The following is a 6,379-nucleotide window of genomic DNA, read 5'->3' as shown; positions in this document are numbered from 1 at the left end:
TGACTGCTGACTGAGATAAGGGATGAGATTAAATAGATCCTGGAACTTAGCCTGGTCTGGAGCAGGCTAGCTCCACAGAATAAATCTCCATGGTAACTTATGTCATAACATATCCCGCTGTCCACTATCCCGCTTTTGTGCAACCGGATCACGGATAAGTTGAGCCAGAATAACCAAGATATCCCAGCTTAATCCCTTATCCTAGTTTTGTGCAATAGGCCCCCTGATCGGTTTTTGACCAACGGATTGCATCAAATCTTGAAAATGGGTTGTTCAAAAGGGGGAAAAAAGGTCATTACATCGGATTAGATACATTTTATTAAGTTTTATTATTGTTTTTTTTTTTTTTTTTTTGTTAAACAACACATTCTACAAGGGAAAATCAGATATGGAAGACACTGCATGAAAAATTAACAGACAAAAAAAATACAATACAAAACAAGCATTAACAAAGAAAAAACATCAATAAAAGATGCAGGAGATGGTTGGGTGGGGGGTGCAAGGGTCACATTCAAAATATTATGTCACACATTGGATTCCGTACGTTCGTTGAAAACAGGCCTTTTATGCGAATTTGTTAATGGTACTAAATCTGAGTTTTCTGCAAGCTTTGCAGGAGTTTGACAGAGTAAAAATATATCACCATTGTTGTCTGCTCTATTTATCAATGACCCAGAGGACTACCTACTATGATTGCGAGCCCATTAACTTTAATGACACCAAGATAGATAGTTATATCCAGCTCATGGTACTGATGTACACAAATTATACAATTATTATGTCTACAACAAAAGAAGCTTTACAGAAAGCAATAAATCATATGTGTGATTTCTGTGAGAAATGGAAGTTAAAGGTTAAAAGTGATACAACTTAAGTCACAGCTTTTGGTAACAGAAAAGCTGACATTATCAAATTGAAGTTTGTGTGCAATGGAGAAAATTTAGAGATTGTTCACTGTTTTCACTATCTCAGGGTCATTGTAATGTATAATGGTTCATTTAAGAATGCCATCAAGGAGCTGCATAAAAAAGCTTATCATGCAATGTTTGCCATTTTCTGTAAATGTAGAAAACTTGATTTACCTAGAGATATCACACTAGATTTTTTTGACAAGCTGGTTAAATGAGTTATATTGAATGCATGTGAAGTGTGGGGGTTTGGAAGAATAGATAAATGGAAAAACTACATCTCAGATTTCTAAAATATACCCTAAAAGTTAAAATAACAGCCTGCAATAATATGGTCTATGGGGAGTTAGGAAGATATCCACTCTGTATTACAGTTAAAAAGAGATTGGCTACTGAGGAAGGCCGATAGAGGGTAAAGAAACTAACTCAGTCTAATAATGTACAACTGTTTGCTCTGCCTGCCTAATACGGATGTAAATGTGTCATCATTGGTCTTGCAGGTTAAGCAGATACTGGGCAAATGTGGCTTGTCTTACCTCTGGCTCACACAAATGTGTAACAACATCAACTGGTTAAAACTAACTGTTGAACAGAGGCTGAGAGCTCAGTTCATGCAAAAGAAGCAAAGTGAGCTCAGAAGTATGACATCACGTGATATATGATTTTAAACCGGAGAAGTATCTGTTGCATGCAAACCAAAAGTACAGACAGGCTATTTGTAATTTTAGAGTAAACTGCAGCAGAATTCCTAAAGTCAGTGAAAGATATGATGGGCTGGATAGAAACAAGAGGATCGACAGACTCTGTGATGACAATGGTGTGGGAGATGAGTATCATATTTTGTTTGGATGTAAGCTTAATGACTTACAAAGTATTATCTAAACTGCCTATCTATTTTGAATTAATTTTGTTATACAATCAGATAAACCAAAAGTTATTTGTAAACTAGGTGCTTTTTTGAAGAGTGTCCTTCCTTTGTTTAAGTAACATTTGTTGTACTTAAGCCATGCCATGTGCCATTGTTCTGTTAATACCTATTGTATGTTATGTTTGTGTTTAATAGCATACAGACAGTGTCCTAGTGGTCTTCCAGGCCCTTATCAAAGTCTTTCATCAGGCAGGCCACCCGTTCCATGTATAGCAAGTAAAGGTGTTCCTTCAGCCAAGGGTCCCTAGTGAAGCAGGCTGTTTTACACTGCTTCCAATCTAGAGGAATTTGTTTTTTAGTAGATAAGCCACCCAACGTCCAAAGGCAGTTGACAATGACCCCAACATCACTGTCCAATTTCAGGCCCAGCAAGCATGCTTGGTGCACACTTGGAAATTAACACTGAACCAGTTTCAGTTTTAATCTTCAGTTTGTGTTGCTCAATACTTTTTAGTAGGATCCAAAAGAATTATCCTGATGCCAGCAGAGCTGGGGCAGGATTTATGCAACAAAATTTAATAAAACTTTTAAATTCGTCAGGGCCATTAACATAGACAGTGCAGGCACGGAGCCTTGTGAGTAATTCAGATTGCCACCTTATACGCCTGTGTTTAAAGAAAAACTCATTAAATAAAAAACAGAGTAATCTGCCAGGCTATATCTGCCTGGCAAACCCATGGTTTTCTTTTGTTTTGGTTTTCATAATCAGTAGCAATCTATAACAAAATACAGTATGTTGTAAAATATGTGCTTATTCTACATAAACTATGAATAAATTATATTAAAAAAAAACTATTCAATTAAAGTAATAATTCCTTATTTTTTTCTATTGTCATATACACATACAGTATATGTGATGATTATTTCTGGGTAATATGTATGTTGGTGTTATGCAGCGTCAAGTCAGCCATCATGTGACAAGATGATAAGATTTTACAGTAACTAGTTTAGGCACATGAAAGCAACTAGTGTGGACAAGGGCCCGTCATAATAGTATTGACTGGGGCCTGTACCAACTACCATACGCCACTGAAATTTGTCAAATAAACTGAAATAAATTAAAATACACACACACACACATATATATATATATATATACACATACATACATATATGTACACACACACACACAGAGTTTTTGTTGTCTCAATTTTTGGTATAAATTTGGTAAAAAATGTGTTAGTGAGCACTTTGTCAACATACTCCCTCCACCTGACAGGTGTGGCATATTAAGATGCTGATTAAACAGCGTCATTATTATGCAGGTGTGCTGGGCTGGTCACAATCAAGGGCCATGCTACAATGAGCAGTTTTATCATACACCACACTAGCACAGATGTCACAAGTTTTTACAGCATGTGCCATTAGATCAGATATGTACACATGTCAGCATCCGGTATCATTTCATTTGGTCTGCACTCAGTAATAGTAAAATAACCACTAAATATTGTCCAACAACAGACATGGTTGCAGATGTTATGAGTAAGACTGAAAGGAAGTTCAGGATTGAAAAAAAAGTGAGTTATAGCCTATGTTTAGAATGTGAACTGCCAGAGTTGCCAAAGTTGTGTTGAGTATGACATGTACAGTATGAGAACATGTACACATGGGTGTTAACATAGCCTGAGTTGCTGTTGAAGTGTGTTGAGCAAAGTGTGAGTGCATGTGCAGAATAAAGGAAGCTCTCTGTTTTGGCAAACACTGATGATGAGCATGTGTAATTATTCCTCCGTTATATATGGTTAATTAAACTGTTTTTTCTACCCTTAAAATGACAATACCAACAATAGAAAGTTTAATATATTCTAGTACTCATCACCACCGATTTTCCTTGGCCTCTAGTTTCCCGCGCGGCGCAGGGTGGCGCAGGGTGGGGAACCCCGCGCAGAGCTAGTTTCGAGCAGCGCAGCCCGAGGCGCGCTCACTTTGGTAGTTTGGCAGACCGAGGTGCGCTGAGATGGGTGTGGCGGTGCAGCAGGGGGAGGTGTCGACAGATCCAGCTTGGTGCAGTGACAGTTTTGTGCCAAAAGGCTTCGCCGAAGGTGCGCTTAAAGCTCGCCATCTGAAACCAGGTCTACTGTCAACACAGGCGGAGCGCAGCCGGTGTAAGTGGAAGTTTGGCTGACCTGCGGACAGTGCGCACACATCACCAAAAACTCACAGGCAGGTTTACAGAATGTCAGGCACATTAACGATGCAATAAATACCCACAAAAACCACTATTCAATGCAACTATCTGCAATCAGCACATAAATGTATCTCTATATCGACTGTCCCGTCACATCTGATGTCAGATCAAAGGGGACTGGCGCAATGGAAACCCAACCTGAACTGATTAACACAGCTGCAAACTAATAAGTTCACATCCCTCTCAGCCAACCACAAACAGCCACAGCATCAGATAGGGAGTATATATTCAGCATCTGTTATCTTAGAAAAGTCAAAAGAAAAGAAACAGAGTGAGACTGCAAGAGAGAAAGAGAGAGGGCGCGCGCGCATGAGAGAAACGCAACATTGATTTACAATTGTGGTGACCTCCTCCCAGGCTACCTTTGCATCATCAGCCCGTGGAGGTCTGCTCCGTATATTCAGATACTGTGAGCTTGGACCTCCCGGACCAAAACATAAGTTTCCTCCCGGAAGAAGTTTGGCTGTCTGATGCTGCTGCTCTCCTCTGCCATGTAATGGCGAATTGAGTAAACTCTAATTATGCCTTCGCGCGGCGCATTTAAGGGAGAGGAGAGGGGCTCATTTGATTGGTGTGATGTGTGTAAAACCCACTCCACACCTTCTCTCCTCCCTCTTTCCGACTTGCGCAGGTAGGAGGGACGGAGGTGGGAAAGAGGAGTAGCTGCGCCAGCGCGCATGGTGTGCCAAACTTGTAAAATCCGCCTGCCACACCCAGTTGGCGAAGCGCAGGTGCGCTGCGCCTCCGCCTCGCCCGGTCTGCGAAACTAGAGGCTCTTATCTCTCATATTTATATTGGCTGACGTGCTGACGTATGACGTAGGTGAGTTGTGTCATTTCCGGTGTTTCTGTGACAGCGTCTCTGTACTGCTCTGGTGAATTCTACTAGCCTGCTTTCTGCTTTCTCACTTCAGTTGCTTTAACGTCTACCCAAAGTCTTAACCCACACTAGTTCTGTTTAAGCACTTATAGCTCTCCTCCTTTCTACGACTTTCTCGCTAATCTCTTAGCTGTTGTTTGCACGTTACTAGCCTTGGTAGCTACATTAGCTTTACAGCTAGCGATGGCTTCTCCCTCTGCTCTTTCTTGCTCGGTGTGCCAAATGTTCAGTTATGCCTCTGCCTCCTTTAGCGACAGTGGTAATTGTAACAAGTGTAGCTTATTTGCTGCGTTGGAGGCAAGGCTTACTGAATTAGAAGCGCGGCTCCGCACCATGGAAAACCATTCAGTAGCTGCGGCCAGCCCCCTGTAGCCGGTGCGGAGCCACACAGCATAGCCTTAGCCTCTGCTAGCTGTCCTCCGGTAACTCCCGTTCAGCCGGGAGGTTGGGTTACGGTTCGCCAGAGGCACAGCTCCAAGCCGAAGCCCACGGCTCACCACCAGCCTCTTCACGTTTCCAACCGCTTTTCCCCACTCAGCGACACACCCGCTGAGGATAAAACTCTGGTTATTGGCAGCTCTATTCTGAGAAACGTGAAGTTAGCAACACCAGCGGCCATAGTCAAATGTATCCCTGGGGCCAGAATGGGCGACATTGAATCAGATTTAAAACTGCTGGCTAAAGCTAAACGTAGATTCAGTAAGACTGTTATTCACGTCGGTGGCAATGACACCCGGTTACGCCAATCGGAGGTCACTAAAATGAACATTGCCTCGGTGTGTGAATATGCAAAAACGATGTCGGCTCCGTAGTTTTCTCTGGACCCCTCCCAAATCTGACCACTGATGACATGTTTAGCCGCATGTCATCATTTAATCACTGGCTGTCCAGGTGGTGTCCAGCAAACGATGTGGGTTTCGTTAATAATTGGCAAACTTTCTGGGGAAAACCTGGTCTTATTAGGAGAGACGGCATTCATCCCACTTTGGATGGAGCTGCTCTCATTTCTAGGAACCTGGCAAATTTTATTAGTAATTTAAATCCCTGCAAACCAAGAGTTGAGACCAGGACTCAGAGTCGCAGTCCTATACGCCTCTCTGAGCTTCTAGTTCAGTTACCCAGCCATAGTTTTCATAGTTTTATACAAACGGTGTCTGTCCCTCGACCACCCAAATTTTTTAAATCTAAAATTAAACAAAGAGGAGTTGTGCATAACAACCTCATAAAAATTAAAACCTCTTCAATTCAATTTCAATTTTATTTATAAAGCCCAATATCACAAATCACAATTTGCCTCACAGGGCTTTACAGCATACGACATCCCTCTGTCCTTATGACCCTCGCAGCGGATAAGGAAAAACTCCCCAAAAAAACCCCTTTAACGGGGAAAAAAAACGGTAGAAACCTCAGGAAGAGCAACTGAGGAGGGATCCCTCTTCCAGGACGGACAGACGTGCAATAGATGTCGTACAGAAC

Source organism: Epinephelus moara, chromosome 18 (genome assembly GCF_006386435.1).
Source record: "Epinephelus moara isolate mb chromosome 18, YSFRI_EMoa_1.0, whole genome shotgun sequence".
Taxonomy (NCBI): Eukaryota; Metazoa; Chordata; class Actinopteri; order Perciformes; family Serranidae; genus Epinephelus; species Epinephelus moara.
This window is presented reverse-complemented; position numbering follows the sequence as displayed.